Source organism: Pongo pygmaeus, chromosome 14 (assembly GCF_028885625.2).
Source record: "Pongo pygmaeus isolate AG05252 chromosome 14, NHGRI_mPonPyg2-v2.0_pri, whole genome shotgun sequence".
Classification (NCBI taxonomy): domain Eukaryota; kingdom Metazoa; phylum Chordata; class Mammalia; order Primates; family Hominidae; genus Pongo; species Pongo pygmaeus.
Window position 1 is genome coordinate 47,827,106 of NC_072387.2, and position 13,299 is coordinate 47,840,404.

General features: G+C 37.1%; 1 long non-coding RNA gene across 1 annotated transcript; it reads right to left on the reverse strand.

Moving 5' to 3' along the window:
* Positions 1 to 4,982: 4,982 nt before the first annotated feature.
* On the reverse strand, positions 4,983 to 7,848 carry LOC134738054 (uncharacterized). The gene is made up of 2 exons (XR_010123547.1): positions 7,784 to 7,848; positions 4,983 to 6,319 (listed from the first exon to the last, which is right to left on the reverse strand). It is a non-coding gene; the product is annotated as an uncharacterized LOC134738054 (long non-coding RNA).
* Positions 7,849 to 13,299: the final 5,451 nt, after the last annotated feature.

Genomic DNA, 13,299 nt, shown 5'->3' on the forward strand with positions numbered 1-13,299 from the left:
AATTTTGTGACAATATCATCTCTTTCTTTATAGTTTTACCATGTGCAAATGGCATTCATCAAGCAAGAGTTTAGTTTTGCATGTTTCCAAACTCGTGAGATCATACTGCATGTGTGACTTTGTGTCTTGTCTTTTTAACTTAGCATCATGTGTACAATTCATCCATGTTGATGTTTGTAGCTATAGTTTACTTGTGTACATTTTATATAAATTTTATAGATGTATCATAATTTATATATTATGTTGATATATATGGTTTTCAGTTTTGAAATAATGCTACAGGTATTTTAGTGCATATTCACATGATATTCTTCAGGTATGTACTTAGAGTGGATTTCCTAGATCATAGCATGATTTTTCAGTCTTATTAGTTAATGCCAACCTGTTTCCAACTGGTACACGCTCGTACCAATTAACATTCCCACCAGCAGTGAATGAGTATTATTGTTCTACATTCTCACCAATAATGGGTTAGTCAATTTTTTTTTAATTTTTGAAAATCAGTTGAGTGTTAATTGCATAATATCTTTAAGTTTTGTAATAGAAAAATGTTTATAAGCATATAATGCATACAGAAACATATAAATCATAGCTGAACAGTTCATGAATTATGAAAAATAGACCTAACTGTGTAGCTACCACACAGGGCAAGAAATTGAAAATTATCAGCACCCCAGAAGTCTTCTTTCTGTCCCTTTTCCCAAACACCACCCTCCCTTTCCTTCTTCCCAAAGGTAATTGCTATCTGGACTTCTGACACTATCGATTTGCCGAATTTTGAATTTTATATAAATGAATTCATGGCGTGTGTGTGTGTGTGTGTGTATACATATATGTATATATATAGTCTCTGGTTTTAGTCATCCAATAATATGTTTATGAGAGTCTTCCATGTTGTTGCATATAGCATTAATTTACCCTATTCTACTCTATAGTATTCTATTATTTGAATAAAACACTATGTACTGCTTTGTCTTTTGATAGATATTTGGCTTGTTTTTCATTTTTTGGCTTTTATAAAACACGCTGCTATAAACATTTCTGTACACGTCTTTGGGTACATATCTGCATGTGTTTCTGTTGAGCATATACAGACATGGGGTAGAAATGCTGGGCCATAGAACATGCATATGTTTATGCTCAGTGGCTAATTCCATAGAAGTTACCAATTTACACTCTCATCAGCAGAGCAAAGGCTGCCTGTGGCTCCACATCATGTCCTACACTAAGTCTTAGTTACTATATAGCCTTTTTGGTGGATATATTGTGATATCTCATTATATCGTTAATGTTCAGTTCCCTGATTACTAATGAGGTTGCACATCCCTTCACACATTAGCCGTTCAAATATTCCTTTTGTGAAATATCTGTACAATTTTCATGCCCATTTTGCTATTGGGTTGTCTGTCTGTTACAGATCTGTAAAAGGTTTTATGCATTTTGGATATAAGCCCCTTTCATATATGGCTGGATTCATTTTGTTAATATTTTATGTAGAATTTTTGCATCTATGTTAATAAACAAAGCTAACTTTTAATTATTGTTCATTCCAAGTTTTAGAATCAAAATTATGCTAGCCTCATAAAACAAGTTGGAATATATTCTTTTTCTTATCTCTGCAGAACATTGTATAAAATTGGTGAAATTTCTTCTTTAAATGTTTGAAATGATTCACACATGAAGCCAAATGTGACTAGAGTTTTCTTTGCAGGAAATTCTAAATGATGGATTCAACTTCTTTAATAGGTACAGATTTATGCAGATTTCAGATATTCTATTAATTCTTGTGTTTACTTTGATAAGCTATGTTTTCCAGGAATTCACATTTTATCTAAATTTTCAAACTTTTGGGAATGCATTTGTTCACAAGATGTTATAATTTTTGAGTTTATAAAATATATTTTTTCATTACTGATACTAGTTATTTGTACTTTTTTCCATTTTTCTAGAAAAATTCCACTATGAGTTTATCACCTGTATTACGTATGTCAAATGACAAACTTTGTTGATCCTCTGTATTCTTCTATTTTTCTTTCCTTCTACTTTCTTTAGACTTAACTTTTGTTCTTTTACAAACTTCTTCATTTATATGCTTAGGTCATCGATTTTTAGACTTCCTTTTTTTCTAACATATGCATTTAAGGTAATAAATTTCCTTCTAAGCACAACGATCATTATATCCCAGACGAGTTAAGTATTTTTCATTACAATTCAGTTAAAATATTTTCTAATTTCCATTCTTCCTTGACCCATGGGTTATTTAGAAGTATAATACTGATTTCCAAACATATGGAAATATTCCAATTAGCTTTATGCTATTGGTTGTTATCTTAATTGCACTGTGATTAGAGAAAATGGAACACACTCTTTATTATTAAATTCTCTTAAATTTGGTATGATTAACTTTATGGCCTGCCATATGTTTTGTAAATGTTACACAGGTGTCTGAAAATACCGTTTATTTAAAAATCATGAGTGCACTCTTTTAAAGGTTTCCATTTGGTCGAGTTTGTCAACTGAATTGTTGGTATCTTCTGTATTCTTACCATAATTTTGTCAAAAACTCCCTGTTTATTAGTTACTGATACAGTTGTATTAAATTGTCTCACTGTGTGATATGGTTTAAGTGTTTGTCCCCTCCAGATCTCATGGTGAAATGCCATTCCCAAAGTTGGAGGTGGGGCCAATGGCCCGAGATTGGATGGGGGCCAATCCTTCATGAATGACTTAGCACCTCCCCTTGGTGATGAGTTCGTTCACATGAGGGCTGATTGTTTTAAAGAGACTGGCCTTCTCTTCTCGCTCTTTTACCCCCACTCTTGCCATGTGACGTGCTGCCCCCCTTCACTCTACCCTCGTCACTTTCCACCATGATTGTAAGCCTCCTGGAGCCCTCACCAGAAGCCAAGCAGGTGTTGGCACATGCTTCTTGTACAGCCTGCAGAACTGTGAGCCAATTAAACCTCTTTCTTCATAAATTATCCAGTCTCAGGTATTTCTTTATAACAATGAAAAAACAGCCTAATACACATTAATATGTGATTTATCTACTTATTCCTTTAAAGTGTGCAATTTTGCTTTACATATTTTGAGGTTATATATTATATGGATACATATTTAGGATTGTTATATCTTCCTGGTGGTTGATCATAAAACATCTTTCTTTTTCTTCAAGAATGACTTCTCCACAAAGACTATTTGCTTGTTATTAATACACTAGCTTTTTCTCAGTTAGTATTTGCATGGTTTATTGTTTGTATACTTTTACCATCAGTATTTCTGTAACCTTATGTTTTTGATGTCAGATTGTAAGCAGGAAATAACTGGATTTTTTTAAATTTGCATGGCCATCTTTGTTTTTTATAGAAGCAGTCTCTAGTCAATGTAAATTTAATGTAATTATCAATCTATTTGGGTTTAAAGGTAGATTTCTACTCTCGTTGAGTTTATTATCCTTACAACACCCTGTACATTTGCAGTTGAGAATGCTCTCCAAACTTGATTCTGATTTGATATGAAGGATATATGAGAACAGTCCTCAGAAAAAAATGAAGAGAAGGAATTGAAGCCCAAGATGAGCAAAAAATCATGTGATCTGGGCAAATTATGTCTCAGAATACTGAGATCACTTTTTAAAAGATGCATGAAACATTGTCAATGATCTTTCAAGAACTATGGAGAGAGAAGTGCTAAAAGCATAGGCCAATATATGGTTTTGATTTTTCATTAAAAAAAGAAAGATTATTTTCCTCTGGACAGAAATCTTGGAGAAACTTCTAAAATCAATGTCTTAGAATGGTTTGTGAGGCAATCTTCAGAAGAAATGGTGATTATCAAGCCAGAAGATGTTCATTCAAAACATCATGTGAAATTATTTACATTTTCTTTTTGTGAAAGGATAACTAAGCCCACCAAACAGACAGTGATAGATACAATGATTCTGGAATTTAAGCCATCTGACATAATATCCATTGGACAGGCTGGAGAAATTTGGGCATTATGAAATTACAGTTTGGCTAATTAAAACTGATTAATCAGTGCTTGCTAAATGTGCTGATCAATTTCCTTGGATCCAACTGATTCACCCTTGCAAGCAATCACTTGAAGAAATATATAGAAGAGTGCTTATAAGATAGGTGGGTGACATGAAGCTACTAGAGGTGAAATATGTTTTGAATGACAGAACAGGTTTCAAAAGGATCTCTCAAGCCATACTTCATTTATGACAGATAAAGTCAAGAACTTGAATCCAAAGATAAAACTGAGGAGATTGGGCTTAACAGCAGCATGTGCGAAAAGAGTTCTTAAACCCTTTAGGTCCAAGTTGAGAGTAAGTTCAATATGGGGCAGCAGTGCAGTGGAGCTTCCAGAAAGTATTATATAGCAAACAAAGAAAGAGTGGCAGTAGTCAGATATACTTGTAATGTCAGGTTTATTTCACCCCCTCAGTAATCCCATAACACTCACTGAAATGTGGTATGTCTCAGAATTTTAGAAGCCAGAGTCTTCACAAAGCATTGGAAAACTCCAAAGGCAAAGAAATTCCAAAGCAAAGGAATGTAATTTGGCAGTATGCTTGATGAATGATCATGGCATGTGTATCTAGAATACTATCACCAAAGACCAGCTGTTGATATGCTAGAGCAAGATAGGGTTTTACAAAGACCTTCCCATTCCCCCTAGTGAAATTCACAGAAAGTTGCTCATCTGACCGAAAGCAGGGGAAAGAGGAGGAACTGTAAGTCCTTCATGGATAGTGCACTTGGGTTCTTTCTTTATCAAGACTTCCTTTTCCACTAAGCATATATGTAAATAGTTCAAGGACATAGTTTTACATGTAATCCTTTGCAAAGTTTTTTTGTTGTTTTCTCCCTGTCAGAGCAGTTTTTCTAAAAAGGAAATTCATAGATCATTTGTCCCTCAAGAGCCAGGAAAAAAGTGATCTGTGGTCAAATAAGTGGATACATTTAGTTAACAGTGGGTTTTTTTTTTCCGCCTTTAAATTGAAGATTTATTTGTTATCAAGTAACAAAAGAACATAATTTTTAAAATTAGGTACTACTACAGGCTTACATTTAAAAGGCTCTTCATCCCATTCTTCCCCACACCCAATCCCCTTTGTAGGAGATTTGTCATCTACTATTTTTTAATCTGTCTGGAAGCTTTTAGGAATTTCTTTTTGTTCCCTGAATTCTGAAACTTCACATTGTTGTGCTGTAGTTTTGTTCTTTGTTTTTCCAACTAATACATCAGATACTTTAAACTCTTTTTCTGTCTCTTTTGCTACTTACCATATGCAATCTATATGACACACGCCTATCTCCTATTTCTTGATCCTTTAGTTTTAGATATCACCTATTGCTGTCTGTGAAACAGGATATTGCTATACTTTGGATGTTTGTCCCACAAACTTCATGTTGAAATTTAATCCCCAATGTTGGAGGTGGGGTCTGTTTGAAGGTGTTTGGGTTGTGGGAATGGATCCCTCATGAATGGCTTGGTACTGTCTTCTTGACAATGAGTAAGTTCTCACTCTTTTAGTTCCTGCAAGAGATGATTGCTAAAAAGAGCGTGGGACCTCCCCACTTTCTATCTTACTTCTTCTCTCTTCATGTGATCTCTGCATACACAGCCCCCCTCCTCTTTCCACCACCAGTAGAAGCTTCCTGAGACCTCACCAGAAGCCAAGCAGATGCTGGTTCCATGCTGCTTGTACAGCCTGGAGAACCATGAGCCAAATAAACCTCTTGTCTTAATAAATTACCCACCCTCAAGTATTCCTTTATAGCAACACGAATGAACTAAGACATTATATCCGCTTTTGGTGTGTCCCACTCTTCATTTCACTCAGTATACTTATATTGTGGTTTGGGTTTAAATAAATATAAGCAGTTTATCTTACTGTGGCTACACAACTATTATTCACAGTTGAGCCACAAGTACTACCTTTCCTTTATTTAAAATTTATTATATCAACTGGAATTATAAATGACATTTTATGTTTGCTTAGTTTTCTACATCAGTTAATAATTTACTACCCAACTCTCTAACATAACTGAAACTCTCCTTTGAATTAGTTCAAACATTAAATATTCTAACTGTGTAGCTTTCTTCTTGAAGGCGTACCCCTTGGAGCCCTCCGTCCTCTTGTGCCAAGCAGTTCTGCTGCTCTCTGGAACAGCTGTAGCCGTGGGACGTTCTTGTCATCAACACAATCTTCTTTGCTTCTCTGATTCCTGGAGCTTAGAACTCTCTCTGTTTCTTGTTTTACTCCGTTTATTTTGCTGGAGCAGATGTTTCAAGGGTCTCCTGAACAAGCCTAGGTGAAAATATGTTGAGACCTTAAATGTCTACTAGTGTCTTCATTCTAACCTCGCATCTGATTAATAGTTTTTCTGGCTATAAAACTCTAAGTGGAAAAATATTTTACCCCAGAATTTTGAAGGCATTGCTTCACTGTTCTCTAGCTCCTATCAGTACTATGGGGTTGTCATCCTGATTCCCGATGTATATTCTCATTTCATGAGCATAGTTTCATTGGTGGACAGAGGACTTGTCCACTGGGCTGTACTCTCAAGTGATATGGTGGCCATTTCCTTGGAGTATCCCAAACTCTGTCTCTAGGTGTTTCTCGTGGTCTTGTCAGCATCCCCAGAAATGAATACCCCCATCTCCTGCTTGGGGAGTACAGGCCTGGCTGTCAGTATCCTGGCAGCTAAATGTGAAAGAGGGTGTGGAGGTGGACCTCAGTCATCAGTCTCAACTTTCACTGAATCCTTTCATTTTTGTTTTACCTTCTCTTTCTCCTAATGCTTTCAATACCAGATCCCTCTGGCTCCATTTTCCCAGTGACTAAAACACCCATCTTCTGACACAGTGGGGGAAAGACAGTCATTCTGCTGCATGGGGTAAAGGAGGAGGACACACGGGCTCTAATTGCAACTTATTTTAAGCTTTCAAACCTACTTACTACTTGCAGATTTAACCATACCCCTGGCTTCAGATGTATCTTGTGCCTTCAGTTTTGAATCTTTGGGAGACTGAGGGTTCAATTTGATGTGTTTCAGACTTCTCCCCACTGTTTGCTTAGATTTCTTTCTTTGGTCTAGAAATTTTAGATATACATTCTTCTGATTTGCAGCTTCCGATAAAAATTGTTTTCTTGAGACAGGGCCTTGCTCTATTGCCCAGGCCAGGGGGCAATAATGTGATCATAGCTCACTGTAGCCTCAAACTCTTGGGCTTAAGAAATCCTCCCACTTCAGACTCCTGAGCAGCTTGGACTACAGGTGTGTCCCACTACGTCCTGTTAATATTTTTATTTTTTATAGATGGGGTCTTGCTACATTGCCTAGGCTGGTCTCAAACTCTTAGCCTCAAGTGATCGTCTTACCTTGGACTCCCAAAGTGCTGGAATTACATATGTGAGCCATTGCACCTAGCCAGCTTCCAAGATTTTGAAGCCATCTCTTATCTGCACTTCATTTATTTCCGGTCTTCTTTGTACTATGCCTTCTTTGTTTAAAATCCTTTTAACTGACATTTAACACTAGTTCATGAAAGAATAGATGTAAATATATGACTGTTTAATCCACTATGTTTTTTTTTAGTTTTTTTTTTAATGTAAGACTTCTCCGAACCTAAAATATGCTCAGTTTCCTTATGGATATCTGAGAGAGAGATATACTATGCAGCATTTTTACGTGAGTTAATATTGCCCCATAACAAACAACCTCTCAATTTCAGCAGCTTATAACACAACAAAGCTCTGTTTCTTACTCACAACACATGTTACCAGCTGCTGGTCATCACGGCTCTGATCCACGTCTTCTCATTCCAGGTCTCAGGCTGAAAAAAATAGCCGTGTTATAGAACGTGCCAGATATAAGAGCAAAAGGAATGGTAGAAATGTCCCAAGGCATCTTAGAGTTTCTGCCTGGGCATTCACGTTCCACTGGAATGTCACATGCCAAACTCAAAGGTGATGGGGCAAGGGAGGTCTCTCTCCCTCTCCCGCAGGAGGCACTATGCTTCACATGACAATCCTCAGGGATGCATAATTCTCTTATAAGGAAGTGGGGAGTGGATAATTGAGAATAGGAGCACAATCTACCGTCATATTGAGCACTTGTTTGAGTATGGAACCCCTTTTTTGTAACAGTTGCTAACAGTTTATGTTTCAGGGAGCATGGTTTGAGAAAATGTTTTATATGTGCACCAAGTATATTGGTAAGGAGGTAGAGTGAGGTAAAGGGGAAACCTCAGAATTTTAAAGCAAAACTTCATTTCACATGATGGTTCTATCACATGCTTAACCATGTAGCTTTGGGAAATCTAATTTCTCTAAATCTCTTTTCTCTTGTAAAATGGACATAATAATCCCTACTTCTCAGCTATGATAACAGGATTAGATATAATGTACGTAACGGGTCTGGAGTGCCCTAGTAGGCCATCAGTAAATATTTATTATGGTCAGGCACAGTGGCTCACACCTGTAATTCCAGCACCTAGGGAGGCTGAGGTGGACAGGTCACTTGAGGTTGGAGCCTGGCCAACATGGCAAAATCCCGTCTCTACTAAAAATACAAAAAGTAGCCAGGTATGGAGGTGAGCCCCTGTAATCCCAGCTACTCAGGCTGAGGCAGGAGAATCACTTGAACCCGGGAGGTGGAGGTTACAGTGAGCCAAGATTGTACCACTACACTCCAGCCTGGGCAATAAAGTGATGCTCTGTCTTAAATATATATGTGTGTGTGTGTGTGTGTGTGTGTGTGTGTGTATAAAATAAATGAATGAATAGATGAATGAGTTAATGGCTGAATGAATAACTGACAATAGTGTAACAGCCTAGCCTAGTTGAATTTGGGTTGGCTCTCCAATTTTAAACTTCCGATATCTTGAAGAATTATTTGAGTAACCTATTGATGAATCATAGTAGTTAAAATATTTTAATGTTATAAGTGCTTTTAATAGAGTTCCTTCCCAATAAACATTTGCATTCTTCTTCTTGCCAAATTTATATCTAAACCTTGAATCTTCAGGTAGAGTATAAATATAAACTGTTCCCTACATGATCAGAAGTAGATATGTCTCAGCTGATCCAAAGATACCAGGAGACGCCAGGCGCGGTGGCTCATGCCTGTAATCCCAGCACTTTGGGAGGCTGAGGGAGGTGGACCATGAGGTCAGGAGATCGAGACCATCCTGGCTAACACAGTGAAACCCCGTCTCTACTAAAAATATAAAAAATTAGCCAGGCGTGGTGGCGGGCACCTATAGTTGCAGCTACTCTGGAGGCTGAGGCAGGAGAATGGTGCGCATCTGGGAGGTGGAGTTTGCAGTGAGCCGAGATCATGCCACTACACTCCAGCCTGGGTGACAGAGCGAGACTCCATCTCAAAAAAAAAAAAAAAAAAAGATACCAGGAGACAGGAATTCCCTGTGTACCTGTGTCACACTGTTGGCAGATGTCCTCAGCTATATGCTATGGACATTTAGAAGCTGTTTCTTAAAATCTACAAAACTAGTGGAAAACATAAAAAAGCAGGAGTTGCAATTCTAATTTCAGACAAAAAAAGACTTTAAACCAAGATAGATGAAAAAAAAGAAAGCAAAGAAGGATATTACATAATGGTAAAGTGTTTAATTCAACAAGCAGACATAACTATCCTAAATATATATGCACCCAACATAGGAGCACCCAGATTCATAAAGCAAGTTTTTAGAGACCTTCAAAGAGACTTAGACTTCCACACAATAATAGCAGGAGACTTCAGCACCACACTGACAGTACTGGAAAGATCATCAAAGCAAAAAATTAACAAATATATTCAGGAACTAAACTCCATACTTGACCAAATGAACGTGAGAAACACCTGAAGAAGATCCAAATAAATACAATTAGAAACGACAAAGGGAATGTTGCCATTGTCCCCACAGAAATACAAATAACCATCAGAGACTACTGTGAATAGCTCTATGCACACAAACTAGAAAATCGAAAAGAAACAGATGAATTTCTGGACACATACACCCTCCTAAGACTGAACCAGGAAGAAACTGAATCCCTGAACACACCAATAACACTGAAATTAAATCAGTAGTAAAGAGCCTACCAACTAAACAAAGCCCAAGACCAAATGAATTCTCAGCCAAATTCTACCAGATGTACAAAGAAGAGCTGGTAACATTCCTACTGGAACTATTCTAAAAAAATTGAGAAGGGAATTCTCCCCAGCTCATTTTAGGGCCAGTATCATCCTGATGCCAAAACCTGGCAGAGAAACAGCAAAAAGAGAAAACTTCAGGCCAATACCCTTGATGAACGTCAATGCAAAAATCCTCAAGAAACAAAATACTAGCAAACCAAATCCAGCAGCACATCAAAAAGCTGATCCACCATGATCAAAAAAGGCTTAATCTCTGGAATGCAAGGTTGGTTCAACAGTCACAAATCAATAAACATGATTCATCTCTTAAACAGAACTAAAGACATAAAATACTATCTCAATATATGCAGAAAAAGCTTTTGATAAAATTAAACATCCTTCATGTTGGAAACTCTCAATAAATTAGGTATTGAAGTAATATACCTCATAATAAGAGCCATCTATGCAAACTGACAGCCAATATTGTACTGAATGGGAAAAAACTGGAAGCATTCCCCTTGAAAACCAGCATAAGACAAGAGTGCCCTCTCTCCCCACACCTATTCAACGTAATGTTGGAAGTCCTGGCCAGAGCAATCAGGCAACAGAAATAAATAAAGGGCATCCCAATAAGAAACGAGAGTCAAACTCTCTGTTTGCAGTAACCTGATTCTGTGTCCAGAAAACCCCATAGTCTTTGCCCAAAAGCTCTTTCACTTGGTATAAAACTTCAGCAAAGTTTCAGGATACAAAATGGATGCATAAAAATCACTAACATTCCTATACACCAACTGTAGCCAAGCTAAGAGCCAAATCAGGAAGGCAATCCCATTTACAATAGCCACAGAAAGAATAAAATACTTAGGAATACAGCTAACAAGGGAATTGAAAGATTTCTACAATGAGAATTTAAAAACACTGCTCAGATAAATCAGAGATGACACAAACAAATGGAAAAACATTCCATGCTCATGGATAGGAAGAATCGATATTGTTAAAATGGCCATACTACCCAAAGTAATTTACAGATTCAATGCTATTCCTATCAAATTGCCAATGGAATTCTTCACAGAACTAGAAAAAAACTATTTTAGAATTCACATAGAATTAAAAAGAACTTAAATAGCCAAGCCAATACTAAGCAAAAATTACAAAGCTGGAGGCATAACATTACCTGATTTCAAACTGTACTATGGGGCTACAGTAATCAAAACAGCATTGTACTGATATAAAAACACACACCCAGACCAAAAGACCAGAATAGAGAACCCAGAAATAAGGCCACACACCTACAACCATCTGATTTTTGACAAAGCTGACAAAAGCAATGAGGAAAGAATTTCCTAGTCCATAAATGATGCTGGGATAACTGGCTAGCCATATTCAGAAGATGAAGATGAAGATAAAACTGGACCACTTCCTTATACCATGTACAAAAATCAACTCAAGATGGATTAAAGACTTAAGTGTAAAACCCAAAACTACAAAAACTCTGGAAGATGACCTAGGCAATACAATTCTGAACATAGGAATGGGCAAAGATTTCAAGATGAAGATGCCAAAAGCAGTCATAACAAAAGCAAAAAATCCACAAAGGGATCTAATTAAATTCAAGTGCTTCTGCACAGCAAAAGCGAGTATCGACAGAGTAAACAGACAACCTGCAGAATGGGAGAAAATATTTGCAAACTCTGCATCTGTTATAAAGAACTGCCCGAGATGGGTAATTTATAAAGGAAAGAGGTTTAATTGACTCACAGTTCAGCATGGCTGGGAAGGCCTCAGGAAACTTACAATGGTGGTGGAAGGCAAAGAGGAAGCAAGGCATCTTCTTCACAAGGCAGCAGGAAGGAGAAGTGCTGAGTGAAGGGGGGGAAGAGCACCTTAAAAAAACATCAGATCTCATGAGAACTCACTATCATGAGAAAAGCAAGGGGTAAGCTGCCCCCATGATTCAATTACCTCCACCAGGTCTCTTTCTTGACATGGGGGTATTATGGGAGTTACGGGGATTACAATTCAAGATTAGATTTGGATGGGGAGAAAAAGCCTAACCACATCAGTGTCTAATGTCCAGCATCTATACTGAACTTAAACATATTTACAAGAAAAAAACAAACAACCCCATTAAAAAGTGAGCACAGGACATGAACAAGACTTTTCAAAAGAAGACATACATGCATCCAACAAGCTTATGAAAAAAAGCTCAATATCACTGATAAATAGAGAAATGTAAGTCAAAACCACATTGAGATATCATCTCACACTGGCCAGAATGGCTACTATTAAAAAGTCAAAAAATAACAGATGCTGGCAAGGTTGCAGAGAAAACGGAACTCATTCATTCTCAGTAGGAGTGTAAATTAGTTCAACCACTGTGGAAAGCCATGTGGCATTTCCTCAAAGAGCTCAAATTTAAAGTACCATTTGACCCAGCAATCTTATTACTGGGTACATACTCAAAGGGATATAAACTGTTTTATCATAAAAACACATGCCTATGTATGTTCATTGGAGCACTATTCATAATAGCAAAGACGGAGTCAACCTAAATATCTATCAATGGTAGACTGGACAAAGAAAATGTGGTATATATACACCATAGAATACTATACACCCATAAAAAAGAATGATAGCATGTATTTTGAAGAAGCATGGATGGAGCTGGAGGCCATTATCCTTAGCAAACTAATGCAGGAACAGAAAATCAAATACTGCACATTCTCGTTTATGAGTGGAAGCTAAATGATTACAACTCATGGACCCAAAGAGAAGAACAACAGTCACCGGGGCCTACTTGAGGGTAGAGGGTAGGAGAAAGAAGATGATCCAAAAAAAAATAACCATTGAGTACTAGGCTTAGTACCTGGGTGGAGAAATAATCTGTAGAACAAACCCCTATGACATGAGTTTACCTAAATAACAAACCTGCACATGTATCCCTAAACCTAAAATAAAGGTTTAAAAAACAAAGAAGAGGTTTCTTAAATTTTGAGCCATGTTGTAAAATAGCTTTGTTGTTCGGGTTCATTTTACTGGACAGTTATAAACAATTTATTTTCTTCCACCAAGACATGACTTTGGAGAAATTAACCGTCAACTCCAATTACAAAGTTTTCCCATAATATATCATCTAAAAGTCAGCAACATG